Genomic DNA, 17,007 nt, shown 5'->3' on the forward strand with positions numbered 1-17,007 from the left:
CCCATGGACAACACTACAGCACCCCTTTAGGACTGGGACACTGCACAGGACTTTGGAGTGGACACAGCCCCTATGGAGAACTGACTGCACAACACAGTCCAGCCAGTGCCCAAAGGACTTTGAAGTAGTGGACACAGCCCCTATTAACAACAGCAGCACAGCACAACACAGCCAGCCCCTACGGACTTTGAAGTAGTGGACAACAGCAGCACTACACTACACTACACTACACTACACAGCCCAGCCAGCCCTAACTCCCACCCTCCCTCTTCACTGTCCACAGCCGAGTGAGAAAATGGCGCCGACGCGGGTACCTTATATAGGATCCAAAACCCGCGAGACTCGGAAGGCGGGATGATGACGTTTTGCCTCGATTTCAGATCCGAGTCAGGCGGGAAAAGTCGAGCCTGATTCGGATCGGACTCGGATCGGGGGGACTCGGGGGGGTTCGGATTTCAGAAATCCGAACCCGCTCACCCCTAATCCAAATGTAACTGAGCCCAAAAGCAGTTACTAAGATCTATTTGTTGATTAAAAAACACTGATACTTTTCAGAAACTGCATGTAGCCATAGGGATCATCATGCCTTATAACCAATGCAGAGAAATTATACTAATCAGAGCTATAACTAGACTTTTTGATGCCCTGTGCCAGAGAGAGCTTTTGCACCCCCCCCACACACTTTTTAAATAGGGACATTAGATAGTACCCCGGAAAAAGGGACAAGGCCTCATGGGGAAGGGCCAGGGAAGAGATAGGGGAGGCCAGGAGATACTGGGGATAAAAGAAGAGGAAGCTACAAGTGAGAATGTTAATAAACAGGAAAATTGACAGGTCCAAACAGTGCCCCCTGCCCTGCGGTGCCATAGCACTGGTCACACTACCCTAGTTACGGCCCTGATACTAATGATCCCATTTGAATGTATATATCTGTTTATTTTAATATAAAAGCTTCATAATGGGAGTAAGGTGCAATCAGGGAGATAGATTGCTAGACTCTTCAGGGAATCAGGGAGATTGCTACTATTTCAGGGAGTCTCCCTAATAATGAGGGAGAGTTGGCAAGTATGACATAAAATTGTGGCTCCAGCTACAAGACAGTGAGTGTCAGTAAAACTGGCCACACATCTAAAGATTATCTGTCCAACCAGCCAACTAGTTGGCTGGTTGGAATGAAAATCTGGTAACGTATGTTAGTAACTGATGATCAGCAATTTGCTCCTAAATGCCAGACAACAGATGAAAATGGTCGTTCAGATAAATTTGTTAAATGTTTAATCTAAACAATTTGTTCAAACAAAAGTTTTTGTCCATTTTCCGGCATTTGGGAGCAAATTGCTGATTGTCATTTGCTTTCATACCTACCAGATTTTCATTCCAACCAATCAATTAGTTGGCTGGTTGGATGTAAGTTGGTCTAGTGTGTGGCCAGCTTTCTAAGTAGCCTGTGTGAACTAGATCAGTGCTCAGGAGCATTGGACTAAATAAATAGGTCTGCGAAGCAGGGGTGTAGTGGTAGGATGGAAAACACAAGGGAACTGGGACCTGCTCGTGAAAGCCGACATTCTACAGGGAAGAGGACTTTGAAAATTTTATTTTTATTGAAATATCCTGTGTTGGTTTAATGTTCCTTTCAATCTATAAATGATTCATCCCAGAAAAGTGAAAGATTCTTATAATGGTTTTTCTGTATTATTGACCCAATGTTTTACAAGACACCATTAACTCACAAAATAATAATAAGCTAATATTCACATGAATTGGACAGAATATAGGCAACTGATATATCTCTGCCATTTTACTTTGCAGGTTCTCTTGCCACCTCAAACTGAGGGCCTGATTTATTACGGATCGCAACTGCGATTGCGTATGCACAAATTGCGATCGCCAGCAGGAGTGTGACGGAGAAATAAACACACCCACCATACGCAGTGCTTGCGATGCCATACGCAGTAGCTATTACAATAGCATATCAATCGCAATCACAACATGACCGACAGCAATTAATAACATCCTTTTCCGTAGCTAAGGATCTGAACCAGTCTTTTCACATCATTTGATGTTCAAGTTGTAATAATTGTTTTCTTTTTTTTTTTTTTTCTTCATCAAATTTTTATTGACAGATTGACAAAACAATACAATACATAAGCATTACATAAATATTGCAATGTCAGGCAGATCACATATAGAAAAAAACAGAAAAAACATTTCAGAAACGTGAGGGTATCTATACTTATATCTTTCAAATGCAAAAACCTATAGTACCCAATTATAACTATTAAGTCTATTAAAATGGCACACCAGTGGACAGTACTTCCCGATTGTACCAGGTTGTTAAACCGAAACATTTTCTTAATGCATCCCTTATAACATCAGAAAGTGTGAGAACATATGGGAGCCAAACAGCAAAAAACCTTTCTGTCATTTTCTCTTTATGTAAGGAGGTTTCAGTCCAGTCCATAAAAAATAAAAAGGAAAATTTGGTTTGAAATAAGTGTATGGGGATAGGTTCCGACGAGATCCAGTGTGACAGGATAGTTTTTTTTGCGGCAGCCGTCAATTTAATCAATAGAACACGATTGCCTTTTGTTAATCTACATTTCATAGAGTTTGGATATATGCCCCAAAAGACCCATTCTTTAGTTATTGCAAACTCTATTTTCAATATAGTATTGATATAGGTTTGGAGAGATTTCCAAAATGATTGGACTTGAGAACAAGACCACAAACAATGCATAATATCTGCATCAGGGGTTTTACATTTGTAGCAGTTTGAATCCTGCGCTTCCCCTATAACAAATTTAAATTTTGGGGTGAAGTATACCCTGTGTAATATCTTTATATGCATTTCCATATATGACGTTGAAACTAAAAGTTTATTGAGTCTCACATATGCTATCAGCATATTTGCCATAGTAAGATCAGGGAACATCTCCCTCCACTTCAACAAGCCTATCGAGCCGGTTTCCAAATCAAGTTCAGGTCGGGAATACGTATATATGGTGGAAGTGTTGAGGGGATCTTTAGGTTTGTAGTACAATATTCTATCGAGAGAGCATAGCTGATCTAACTTAAAGTTATGATTTCCTAAGAAAGACTGCGCATAGCTGACAGCTTGTAAATACGGAAATAACGGGATAGAGAGGGAGGGGAATTTTTCTTGTAATTTGCGATCTAGTAATTGGAGTTAAATCTTCAGTATTCAAAAATTGATAGATATAACATGATCCCGCAGCATGCCATATTTTAAATATGGATGAGTTCTGGCCAGGTGGAAAACATGGGCTCCCCCATAATGGCAGGAAAATAGATTTTGTTTTGGGCAGTTTTAGACTAGATCTCGTTAGACCCCACACCACGCACGTGGAATATAGCAAAATATTGTCTTTAATTAAAATAGGGAAAGATGTTTGAGGGGTCTGTAATAATGAAGTCAGGTTCCAATCAGGAGTGAAAGATTGTTCAATATGTCGCTGCATGTAGACGTCAGAACCCCCGATCCAATCTAGCGCCACTCTGTAGTTTGCGGCCAGAGCATATCTACGTAAACAAGGCAAATTAACCCCTCCTAGCTCCTTTTTCCCTGCCCATATAAATTTCGTTAGCGCTTTGTTCAAAGCTGACAAAAATCTTTTATGCGGAATTATTGGGAGCATTTGTGCAAAATAAAGGAATCTGGGGAAACATATCATCTTATATAGGTGACATCTACCCAGATATGATAAGGGAAGATGAGACCATTTATTAAAATCTGATATGGTCTTTGACAGGAGAGGGGAATAGTTGATGTCACACAGCTTAGCAGGATGAGTCGGAATTTTGATACCCAAATAGGTTATACCAACCTCATTAGCCCATTTAAATGGAAAAGAATCCCGCCAACCCAACCTGGCCTCAGGAAAAAATGGTAGGGCCACAGTTTTGGTGTAATTAATTTTGAATCCCGATATTAATTCAAAAGCGTCAAATAAATCTAGCATTTAAGGCATTGCTAATTTTGGGTCAGGTAAATATAACAAAAATCATCCGCCAATGCAGAACATTTTATTTCTGTTTGTGCTAACATAATGCCCTGCCATCTAGTATCCTTAAAGAAAAGCCTAATAAGGGGATCTAAAGCCAAGTTGAATAAAAGCGGGGACAGCGGGCAACCCTGCCTAGTGCCACGAAAGAGTCTAAATGATCTTGTATTTAGGGCGTTTATAGTTAGAAAAGCTGTTGGCATATGATATAAAGTATTAAAAATATGGGTAAATTCTGAACCAAATTCCTGGTAAGAGAAAATTCTATTTAAATGTGCCCATGACACTCGGTAAAAGGCTTTATCTGCGTCACAGCTGACTACTATACTATCTTTACCCCGAGTCTGGTGAATTTTTATCATGGCAGCCAGGAGTGTTCTAATATTATGTACTGAGTGACGATTTTTAAGAAAGCCGGTTTGAGCAGGGTGTAGAATTTTAGGCAATATCATCTGTAGTCTTATTGATAATAATTTTGTAAAAAGTTTCATGTCTTGATTCAAGAGAGAAATCGGCCTATACGAGGTAACTAGCGTGGGGTCCTTATCTTGTTTTGGCAAGAGGATGATCCGGGCAGTATTAAAATCTTTTGGGGCTGGTTTACCTTGTAAAATAGAATTAAATAGAAACGAAAGATGGGGGACAAGATGTGGGAATAATAACTTATAATAGGCCGCTGACAGACCATCTGGGCCTGGTGTTTTGTCTGTAGGTAAACCTTTTATGAGCGACGTAAGTTCTAGATCGGTAACTGGAGCCATTAAAATTTTCCTGTCTCCCTCCGTCAGAGTTGGGAGATCAGCCTTATCTAGAAATTCCATACCTTGTGTAGGATGGTCAGGAGATTCCATAGAGAAAGATTCAAAATACTTGAGGAACGCCTCACTAATCTGGTTTGGAGTGGATCCCATTGAACCCGAATCTAATATGTTTAGGTGCATTTGCAGCTCTCACCAAGTGCGCCACTAATTTACCCGGGCGATTACCCCAACAAAAATATCTATTATTACAATAAGTGATATTCATTCGAGCCTGTTCTTCACAGAGGGAATCATAAACGGTTTTAGCATCTCTATATGATGTTCTATTTGCTTCTGTTGGGTTTGATAATAAGGCAGAGTATTTAGAAGATACTGTACTAGCAGCTTGGGAAAAAGTTTTCTGCATATCTTTTTTCTTTGACGCTACATAGGAAATCAAATAACCTCGCATAACTGGTTTCGATGCCTGCCAAAAAAGATTAATATTATCAACATGCTCAGCGTTGTCAGATAAATAATTTAGGAAAGTTTGTTGTAGATATTGTTGAAAATCCTCTGAGGAAGCTAAATAATCAGGAAAACGCCAATTTGGGGAACGAAATATAGGGGATTCCAATTGTATCTTTAATTTAATAGGGGCATGGTCTGAGATAAGTATGTCCTCAACTGAAGCATCCAATATTCTGTGTAATAAAGAACTAGACGTCAACCAATAGTCTAATCTAGAGAAACTTTTATGGGGATGTGAGAAAAATGTATATTCCCTAGAGACTGGGTGAAGATGACGCCAAGGATCGACTAACTCCAGGGAGTCTAATAACAATGCCATAGTGTAGGGAGCAGAATGAGCCCATACCTCATGCCTAGGGCCACCAGAGACATCCAACGAAGAGTCTAGAACTATAATTAGATCACCTCCCATTATCAAGGTACCCTCTGACCAAGCTTGTATAGTCACATATAAAGTAGAAAAGAATTCTGCGTTAGGCCCTGTGGGCAGGGCCAGATGAACAATGGGGCGGATGGAGCTCCAGCTCCAGGCCTCCACATAAAAATAGGCCCATTGTCATGACACAATGATGTTGACTGGTCATCTGCTCTCCACACGGTCAGCCATAAATCATAAGTAGTAACATTGTATTTCTATTTACCTCACAAAATGAAGCATCTTTTTCTTTTACATATTTAGGGAGGCATTGGGGCTGAGAATATAAGGTGGTACACACCCACATGGCACTGGCCACACCCACACAGCACTGGTCACACCTCCTCTGCATCTCATAATAGGTTCTTGGTCATTTTCAGCTCCAGGCACATGTGGCCCTCAATCCGGCCCTGCCTGTGGGGGCATATATACAGGCTAAAGTATAAATTTCATGCCCAACAACCACTTTTAACAACAGATATCTACCGTCTGGGTCTATTTTCTCATCTTTTATAGTGTATTTAAGAGACTTATTAAACAAAACCAATACCCCACAGATTTTTGTTGTATATGAAGCACTTCTATATTCCTTCAACCATGTATCTTTTAAGGTGTTTGGGTCAGTACTTTGCCAGTGAGTTTCCTGTAGGAAAACTACATCAGGATGGTATTTCTTAAGGTGGCATAAAACTTTTCTATGTTTGGTAGGAGTATTTAAACCTTCTACATTCCAGGATATAAATGTGAGATAACGTTTAATCAAAGTATCCTGAGGTGTCTGTTTATACCCAGCAGTCATTAACCTATACCAACAACAGGAAAACCGTCAAAAAGATGCCATCCAAAAAAATCCCCAAGCCCGTCCCAGCCAGCAAGCCGGGGGAATCCCAATAATAGGGACCATAAACATTTGCATAGAATGAAATCTAGCATATACCCAACAATTGCAATAACAGTAAATATATTATAGAAAAACAATCTGTCAAAGTTTTTGAAATTTAACTGAACCCAGTATGACAACCCAAGAGGTTGTCGCAATAAGAATAAAAATTTTGCAAGGTTAGAGAAAAACAGAACAGAAAAAACAGCATGGGGGCCACAAGAACCACTGAAGAAAGAAAAGAGGAAAAGGAGGCTCCCCATTACATATTGAAAACATAGATTATCAACAATAAATCCAGAGCAATCTAGTATTAGCAGAAACAGCATTGCAAATAAAAGAAAAACACTGTTAGCCATTATAAACAGTAATACAATACTTATCAGCGTTGATGTAATGGAATCAGTCATTGTCATCCATGGAGACATGGGGGGAAGCCGATCCCATTGATTTTAGAAAGTTCTGTGCAGCAGATGGGGAGTCCAGACAGTAAGGTTTACCATTATGGATGATCCGTAGTTTAGCAGGGTAGAGTAAGGAGAACCGTATACCTTTGGAGAACAGGTCCTTACAGATTGGTGAAAACTCCCTCCGTTTAGAGGAAACTTGAAAGGAAAAGTCTTGAAACAGGAGAAGTTTAGATCCTTCGTAGGATAAGTTGTTGAGTTTGCGGTATGCCTCCAGGATCTTCACCATATCCAGGTAATTTAATAATTTGAAAATTACTGGACGTGGGCGATGCTGCATCTGTTGTCGATCTGGACCTACTCGGTGCGCCCTTTCCGCTATCAAAGAGGAGGATCCAGAAATGACTCCCAGGGTCACAGGAAGCCAGTTAGAGACTATGGCGTGAAGATCTTTAGGCTTTACTGACTCAGGAAGACCTATTAGACCCAGATTGTTACGTCTGTTACGGTTTTCTAGATCTTCAACCTTGTCATTCAAAGCCGCTATGGTGGAGACTTGAGAATGTAATAGAGATTTAACTTCGTGGAGATCATCTTCCAAAGTTGAAATGCAGTCTTCCGCTTCAGTCAAGAGTTTTGTGTGCTGAGATATCTGTGCAGTAGCCGCAGTAATAGCCTCTGTAAGTGGAGCTAATTTAATATCTAAAAGTGGCGAAATTATATCAGAAATTTCCCTCACTCTTTCTATGGAGAGTGAACTGTATTTGTTGGTGTCAAATAGGGATGCCTCTGAAGCAGGAATTGCAGATTTATTTTTGGCTGTCTGTGAGCCCTTTGGAGGCTTGGGTGTCTTTTTAACATATCGCTCCATAATTATTGTGAAGATATTTCTCAATCACAAAAAATGGAAATATAGAAATTAAATGTGGCTGTGTATAGGAAGGTTCGCCACTAGAGGGTAGCGTAAGCTAACAATTAGAGTGATGAACTTATTCTGTGAAGTGCTGAAAGACACAAGTATGGTATATAATAATTCACAGCTGCCCGCACAAACTCCTCCACATCAATATACCCAAGACTCCAGAGGGTAAATAGTAGTCGAAAGATCTTCCTCGTTTTAGCTTATGAGTCCCACACTTTTGCAGAGGTAGAATACCAACTTTGTTTGGGGGGGCATGCAGAACTGGAGCTCCGTTTATGAAGTGACACTAATTGATATAGGGACCAGAGTCCCACTGTCACACTGCACAGCAAGCTGAATAGAGAGATGCTGGTAGCCACCGTTTAAACAGTGTGCAAGCGGTTCTGCAAGTATTGCAGAGGTCAGAAGGGTGAGCAGCAGAGGGAAAAAGTGATTCAGAGGTGCCCACCCAGGTAGGTGATATGTGCTTACCGCCCGTCTCTGGGACCGGTGACCGGGTGTTCACTCCCGACTGGAGACCCCCCGAGAATGCAGGTGGCACGTCCTGCGCAAGTAGAAGGCAGAGGGATGCGATAAACCCCTGCCGTGCAAGGGGCGACAGGTACTACTGCCGCTCCCGCGGCTCCGGCGGTCAAACGCACACTCCCGACAGGAGCACAACAGGGAGTGCGGGTGATGCTTCCGGAAGGCAGGAGCACGCGGCCGACTTCAGCGGAACCTGCACCGGAGGCAACAGGCATCACCACTTCTCATCCGAGTCCGGCGGTCCAGTGCACACCCTCAATGTTGCACAACAGGGAGTGCTGGTGATGCTTCCGGAAGGCAGGAACACGCGACCGACTTCAGCGGCGTTTGCACCGGAGGCAACAGGCGTCATCGCTTCTCATCCGGGTCTGGCGATCCGGAGCACACCCTCAACTTTGTGGCAGGGAGTGCAGGTAGTATTTCCTCCACAGCCAGGGGGCAGAGACGCTTCAGGATGTCTTGTCCTGGGGGGAGGAACAACCACGCGGCCAGTACGTCTTATGGCCCGATTCCGGTGGTACAATGGTCTCGCAGGGACAAGAGACCTATCAATCTTCTCCTCCCAATTTAGGCTTAAAATTAGGATGCCTGATAAGCCCAGAAGGACACTTTAAGTTGAAAATGGAGGGCAAAGTAGGGAGCCCTTTGCGAGAGAGACTCTAAAAAGCGGCCATTTTAGCTGGCCCGCCCACCGGAAGTCCAATAATTGTTTTCTTAAGCTAATTAATGGATGCTAATTGTCCCTTTGGTCTGTCTAGTTTACTAATTTAGGGAAATAAAAAGATTAACGGAAAAGACTGACATTTTTCTGTTTTATTTTTACTATCAATCTGTTGTTGAAATTTTACAACATATGCATTTGCTATATATATATATATATATATATATATATATATATATATGTGTGTGTGTGTGTGTGTGTATATATATGTGTGTACGTGTATATGTATATATTGTGACCAGAAACATAAGGACCGGGTTAAGTCCAACAGTAGCTTTATTTTCATATAGGACACTGCAGTGTTCACAGGCAAGATGTTACAGCAGGGGTTCCCAACCACGGTCCTCAAGGCACACTAACAGTCCAAGTTTTAAGGATAGCCATACTTGGGCACAGGTGACTTAATTATTATCTCAGTTATTTTGATGTAACCACCTGTGCTTTAGCATGGATATCACTAAAACCAGGACTGTTAGTGTGCCTTGGTTGGGAATCACTGTGTTACAGGCTGGTACACAGAATCTTCCAAACAGCAATACAGCTCTTTTACCAGCCTCATACAGGTGTCTGTAATCAGCTGCTTTTCCAGACTTAAACACACACACACAAACCTGGGCCTGGATATGACAACCTGCAGTTTTACCACTATGTCAGATCTATCCTGTCCTTGCCACCAGTGGCGTAACTAGGGTATTTGGAGCCCAGGGCAAATTTGAAAAGGGAGCCTCCCCCCGTCTAAAACACCCCGATATGTGTGCGGGAAAAAATGGGCGTGGTCACTTAAAAATGGGGCGTGTCAACATGACACACCCCTTTATTTTCACGCTGAACATTCCTATTCATATGCACATTAACCCCAGTAGTACCCCTTATATAGTACCCCCAGTATGCAGTTGTGGTCCCTCTTATGCAGGCCCATAGTAGTGCCCCTTATACAGTATCCCCAGTAGTGGTCCCCCTTATACAGCCCCCAATTAGTTCCCCTTACTCAGTGCCCCCAGTAGTGGTCCCCCCAAATGCAGTGCCCTGTGTAGTGTTCCACCTTATGCAGTGCCCCTAGTAGCAGTCCCCACAAAGCAGTGCACGCAGTAGTGGTATCCCCTTATGCAGTGCCCTTTATATAGTGCCCCCAGTAGTAGTTCCACCCCTATGCAGTGCCCTTTATATAGTGCCCCCAGCAGTAGTCCCCCCCATGCAGGTTTCCCAGTAGTGGTCCCCCCTATCTAGTGCCCCCTGTAGTGGTCCCCGCAGTGCCTCTAACAGTAAGCCCCTTATATAGTGCCCCCAGCAGTAGTCCCCCCCTCCCATGCAGTGCCCCCAGTAGTGGTCCCCCTGATGCAGGCTCCCAGTAGTGACCCCCCCTATCCAGTGGTCCCTGTAGTGGTCCTTCCTGTTATTGCCCCCAGTTGTGGTGCCCCCAGTGCAGTGCCCCTAGTAGTAGGCCCCTTTTATAATGCCCCCAGTAGTAGTTCCCCCCCAAGTCGTGGTCCCCAGTTGAGGTTCCCCCTCCCGATTAAGTGCCCCCTGTAATAGCCCCCCAGTAGAGGTCCTCCCAATAATGGTGCCCCCAGTAATAGCCCCCCCCAGTAGAGGTCCTCCTAATAATGGTGCCCCCAGTAATAGCCCCCCCAGTAGAGGTCCTCCTAATAATGGTGCCCCCAGTAATAGCCCCCCCAGTAGAGGTCCTCCCAATAATGGTGCCCCCAGTAACACCCCCCAGTAGAGGTCCTCCTAATAATGGTACCCCCAGTAGTAGCCACCCCCCCGTTGTGCCCCCACCCCAGTAGAGGTCCCCCCAGTGGTAGCCACCCCCGTTGTGCCCCCAGTAGTGCTGACAAGTTTTAAAAAATATATATATAAGAACATACTTACCTGAATCCACGCTGCTGCTACTGCTCCTGCTGCTCCTGCTGCTCCTCCTCCAGTCCGTGACACCGCTTCCGCCACCCGCCAGTCCTCCCGGGCTGGCGCGCTCAGCATAATGGGACAGACGTCATGACATCATGATGTTAGTCCCATTACCCACTGCAGGAGCTGGGAGCTGCAGCAGTCAATGAGAGTCTATCTGACTCTCATTGGCTGCTGTTTAACACACGCATCGCCGCCAGCGCTGGCAGCGATGCGTGTGTTATGCACAGCCTGAGCCCGCCTCCTGGCGCTATTGGGCAAGCGCTCAGGGGGAGGGAACGGGCTCAGGTGTGCAGCACAGGACCGGCGCTGGAAGCCTAGCGCCGGTCCTGTGTAAATGTGTAGCGCTGACCGCACTCATTGCGGTCGGCGCTACACTGGTGGCTAACTAGGGCAGGCCGGACCGTGGCCGGTGGCGCCCCCCCGCGCAGCCGGTCCTACAGCGCCCAGGGCAAGCACCCCGCTTGCCCAGCCCTAGTTATGCCACTGCTTGCCACATTCCTTCCCCCTTAGCTTCAACCACCCTGGTGAAGCTAACACTTTTCAGACAAGCTCTCTTCCTCGTCCACCTCTATTTGAGTCATCCGACCTGGAACACATTCCTCTACCAGTTTCTAGAGCTCGCCTTGCACTCCCTCTTCCTCCCCTAGCTTCACCATACTCTTGCTCGGAGGTTCGGGACCCACAAACTTTCTGGAAAGGGCATCAGCATTGAGGTGCTGTTTCCCTGGTCGATGCTGTACCTCAAATTTGAATGGCTGTAAAGCCAAAAACCAGCGGGTCACCTGGGCATTCACCTCTTTGTATGTGTGCATCCACTGTAAGGGAGCATGATCTGTGACTAGCCGGAATTCTCGCCCCACTAGATAATATTTTAGTGACTCTACTGCCCATTTAATCGCCAAGCACTCATGTTCCACAGTTGAGTACTTGCGTTCTCTGGGTAGCAATTTCCGGCTAAGATACAGTATGGGTTTCTTCTCCTCGTCTTCCTCCTGGGAAAGGACGGCTCCTAAGCCTGTCCCAGAGGCATCAGTCTGCAACACAAACTGCTTCTTAAAGTGAGGAGCTTGCAAAACAGACTCTACTCACAAAGCTTATCTTAAATCCTGCCAAGCAGCCTCTACTGGCCTAGACCACATTATCTGATCTGGAGATTGTTTCTTAAGGCACTCAGTCAGTGGAGCCGCCCTAGTGGCAAAATCATGTATGAACCTGTGGTAATAACACACCAGACCAAGGAATGTTCTGAGTTGTGATTTACATTTGGGTTTAAGCCACGTGAGGATTGCTTCCACCTTACTGGGCTGAGGTTTAACCTGCCCTCTGCCTACGATACATCCCAAAGATTTCCCCTCCACCATTCCAATGGCACATTTCTCAGGGTTAGCGTAAACCCATGTGCCCTTAAACACTGTAACACTGCTTCTTCCCTTGGTAGGTGTGACTCCCAGTCAGAGCTAAAGTTGACAATGTCGTCTAAACATGCAGCTACATACTCCCTGTGAGGCCAAAGTAACTTATCTATAGCCCTCTGGAAAGTTGCTGGGGCTCCATACAAACCTAAAGGCAGCATTTTGTACTGGAACAAACCCCCCTGGGGTAGAGAAGGCTGTTTTTGCTTTAGCAGCTTCAGTCAAAGGAATCTGCCAATACCCTTCTGTCAAATTGAGAGTGGTGAGATACTGGCTCTTTGCTAGATTCTCCACCAACTCATCCACCCGGGGCATAGGGTAGGAGTCATACTGAGAAACTTTATTTAACTTGCGAAAGTCATCACAAATCTTAAACCCCCTGAAGGCTTAGCCACTAAGACAATGGGGTTATTCCATTCACTATTTGCTCCTCTATGACCCCTAAGTGCAGCATCTCCTCCACCTATCGTTTTACCGCTGCCCGTTTTGCCTCGGGTATGCGATAGGGTCTCTGCTTTATTATCACCCCGGGAGGAGTAACAATATCATGCTGTGGCCCCTATAGTAAGGTGACCAATAGCAGGGTGGCCTATAGTGAGGTGTCCTATAGTGAGGTGGCCTCTAGCAAGGTGTCCTATAGTGAGGTGTCCTATAGTGAGGTGGCCTATAGCAGGGTGGCCTATAGTGAAGTGACCTATAGTAGGGTGTCCTATAGTGAGGTGACCTATAGTAGGGTGTCCTATAGTGAGGTGGCCTATACCTTTGCTGGTGACATTATGCCGGGCATCACAATTTGCTTGAATAATTCATGATGCTTGAAAGTCAGCAATTGCAAAACTGCAGCATGGCTGCTGCTGTTATCTTATGCAATAACTGTCACTCTTTACCCTCATCTTTAGCAACATCTATAACAGTGGGAAGAAACTGCATACGGGGATACTGTATATTTATAAAGCGGCGACTATGAGCTCAAAGTTTAAAGAGTTACTGATATTAATTGCATACCACCCTTGGCTATGCAATAAATGTTTGTGCCGATTTTCACATAGTGGGGTCAGCTAAACCCATAGCAGGTTTTCTGGAGCCAGATTTGGGAGGAGGATCTAAACATGTAATCTCTGACACAGACATAAAAGTGGCAGTGAGTAGATGGGGGTTGAGCTCTTCTCCCTCTGGAAGTGACTGTATAGTGAGGACCCTCCCCCCCTCGGCACTGGATATAATGTATACTGGTGTGAATCTAATTTGTCTGACTACTGCATGAATCAGTTTGGATTGGTTACAGGGAAAGGGACGCCAATCCATAATGTGACATGCCAGTTACTATAATAGTGTTCTTGTCATAATGTGACTGGAATGCAATCTCATAAGCAATGGTCCAGTCAACTCACTTGAGGTATTGCTTCTACGGAGGTTTGTATGGGGCTTTGCTAAAGCACTAATCTTTGTGACCAATCCGCTCTACTGTCCTGCAGTACCTAAGAAGGTCAGTACTTGTCTTTGGGTTATGGACCGGAGCCAGTCTCGTGTTGCCTCTTCACAAGTTATGGCCTAGCCCACACGATGCCTTAGTTACGTCATCACTGACATACCCATCTGGCCCTTGTCTGCCCTAATCTGCCATTTGTTGAGGAGGATTCGGGACTAGGCACGAGTGCCCAAAAAGGGAGCGTGGCCTGATGGCACGCCCCCGTCTACATCACTAAGGGTATGCTCAGCATCTCCGATATGCAGAGCAGCGGTGTATACTTCCTCCAACTTCTCCCCCACCGTGGGACACTGCGGCTCGTGGGTGGGACAGCGGGACAGTCCCAGAAAAACAGGACTGTCCAGCAGAATGCTGTAAGTGATCTTTCAAATCTACTTTTAGTGTAATGGTTAGATTACTGCCTCACAGCACTGAGGTCTTGATTTCCACACTGGCCATAACTGGAGTTTGTATGTTCTTCTTGTGCTTGCATGGGTCTACTCTCACACTCCATAAATATACTGGTAGGCAGTGGCATAACCAGGGCAGGGCACATGCACTGGGCACCGTGGCAGGCCCAGCAGAGGGGGGTGCCACTGGCCAGGATACCGTACACCCCCCCAGCCCCCACCGCACCTCCATTGCTCCCGGACTAAAAATAGAACAAACAGGCAAGTGTGGCTATTGGTGCTGTTGGGGGACTGTAGGGGAGCTGAAGCAGAAGCGGGCAGCTCCTCCCAGGCAGTCTCTCCATTCTCTCTATACTAAGAGCTGTGGGTGCCGCCGGAGGTGACTGTGACAGGGTCATTCTCCGTCCCCGGCACTCTCACTGCTCTGGACCAGCCAGGTAGGAGTATATTTTTTTTTGCAGGGATGGGAGGGGGGTCGGACTGTCGCAAGGGGGGGGGGTGGACTTCCGAGGGGAGGGGGTAGGGAAGGGTGACTTTTACTTGGTTGGCTGCATTTGTGGTGAATGGTGTGTGTGTATATGTGTCAGTGTGTGTATCTGTGTCAGTGTGTGTGTATGTATATGTGTCAGTGTGTATGTATATGTCAGTGTATGTGTGTCAGTGTGTGTATGTATATGTGTCTGTGTGTTGAGAGACAACACAGGGGGGAGGTGATCGTGTGTTTGTTGAGAGTTGACACTGGGGGGTGATGGTGTGCTGAGAGTTGATGCAGGGGGGGCAATGATGGTGTGCCAAGAGACATAGCAGGGGGGGCAGTGATTTTGTCCTGTTGATGAAGCAGGGGGCAGTGATGGTGTGCTGAGAGACAACGCAGGAGGGGCAGTGATGGTGTACCGAGAGATGAAGCAGGGGGGCAGTTATGGTGTGCTGAGAGACGCTGCAGGGGGGCGGTGATGGTGTGCTGAGAGACGACGCAGGGGGGCGGTGATGGTGTGCTGAGATGACACGGGGGAAGGCGATGGTGTGGCTAAGAAGAGACAACACAGGGAGGGAGATGATGGTGTGGCTAAGAAGATGATGCAGTGAGATAATGGTGTGGCTGAGAGATGCAGGGGGCAGGAAGTTACACAGGGGGAATGAGTCTGGTTGAACCGCTGTTGTATGATGATAACCTTGTTAATATTCCTACACAAACAGGCATCTTCCGGATGATGTGACCTGCATGAATAGTGAATACCGACTGAAGACGCCATCATTCCAGGGAGGATGTATTTCTTCAGAGGTTTCACATTGTGAGAAACCACCATAAAGGTAAGGTGCATATGGAGTAGAAAGGAATGTTCCCAGACTAACAAGAAATTGGTGGCATGTCATGTTGGCCTGCCCCATTTTCAGTAGCCATGCCTCTTTCATTGTTTGACCACGCCCATCTTTTTTCCACGCGACGAAGGCGTACAAAACATATTTTACTGTGGGGGTGGGCGCAAATCTTACATTTGCCCTGGGCTCCAAAGATCCTAGTTACGCCACTGCTGGTAGGTTAATTGGCTCCTGATAAAAGTTGACCCTAATGTGTGGACAGGTGGTAGGGAATATAGATTGTAAGCTCCACTGTGGCAGGGGCTGATGTGTATGACCAAATATTATCTGTAAAATATATATATATGCTACAGTATATACAGTAAGTAGCTTACTAATAAATACTAATTTCATGAGAATGACAATATCATCCAAGTAAGCCTGAGCAACACCTTCACATTCTCCCACTAGCTAAGTGCTGGAAGGGTACTGGTGCATCATCCATCCCATACAGCATGGCCCTGACTCTAACAGGCTGAGTGGGGTAATGAATGCTAACGGTTCTTCAGTCCCTGGGGGTCTGTGGTATCTGCTAATACCCCTTACTCAAGTCATAAGGGGAAGTATAATGTACCCTGGCCAACTGGTGTAACAAAGCACCAATATGGGGCAATGGACAGGTGTCATCATAGAAATGGTGGTAGTATAAACAAAGCAGCACAGCCTTATGGACAGCCGTCCATAAAGGTCCATTATACTTACACCCACTGTACAAGAGCACACTGACTTGGGTACCTGTCAAACTAGATATTCCAACACCAAAGCTATAATAATCATGTAGGGGCTATAATTGCATTTTGTGTTGTCTTTTCCCTGCACAATGCATCTTGTTTTGATAATTAATGCAAAATCTTGGTGTTTGGGTGGGGGGAACATGTTGTCTCCCCGAAATTGCCACTACCAGCAATAGCTTGGCCAGCCAGGACTGATCATGTTGTATCAGAATCCAGTAGCGTGGAGTCCCCCCCAATAGCGACAGTCAGCTCTAGGCCAGACAGCACTGGACCGCATTACCTTGGTGAGTTTTGAAATTTGTATTTATATAGCCCTAGGGACAGGGTTACTTAACTGGGATCTGGGGATGCCTCTTATGAACAGAGCGGAGACCCCATCAATATGGGGCACCAGGATAGCATTCAGTCATTACAGGCACATCCTCTCTATGGGTTACGTATCCCCATGTATACACTGGTACCATTGCTCACTCTTAGGTGTAGCACTTAGATCATTTCTCCATTGTTTCCCTACATAACAGACTTTAGTCTGTAAATCTGTTCCTGGTAA

The sequence above is a fragment of the Taudactylus pleione genome, unplaced genomic scaffold, assembly GCF_031769625.1.
Source record: "Taudactylus pleione unplaced genomic scaffold, aTauple2 ptg000205l, whole genome shotgun sequence".
Lineage (NCBI taxonomy): Eukaryota > Metazoa > Chordata > Amphibia > Anura > Myobatrachidae > Taudactylus > Taudactylus pleione.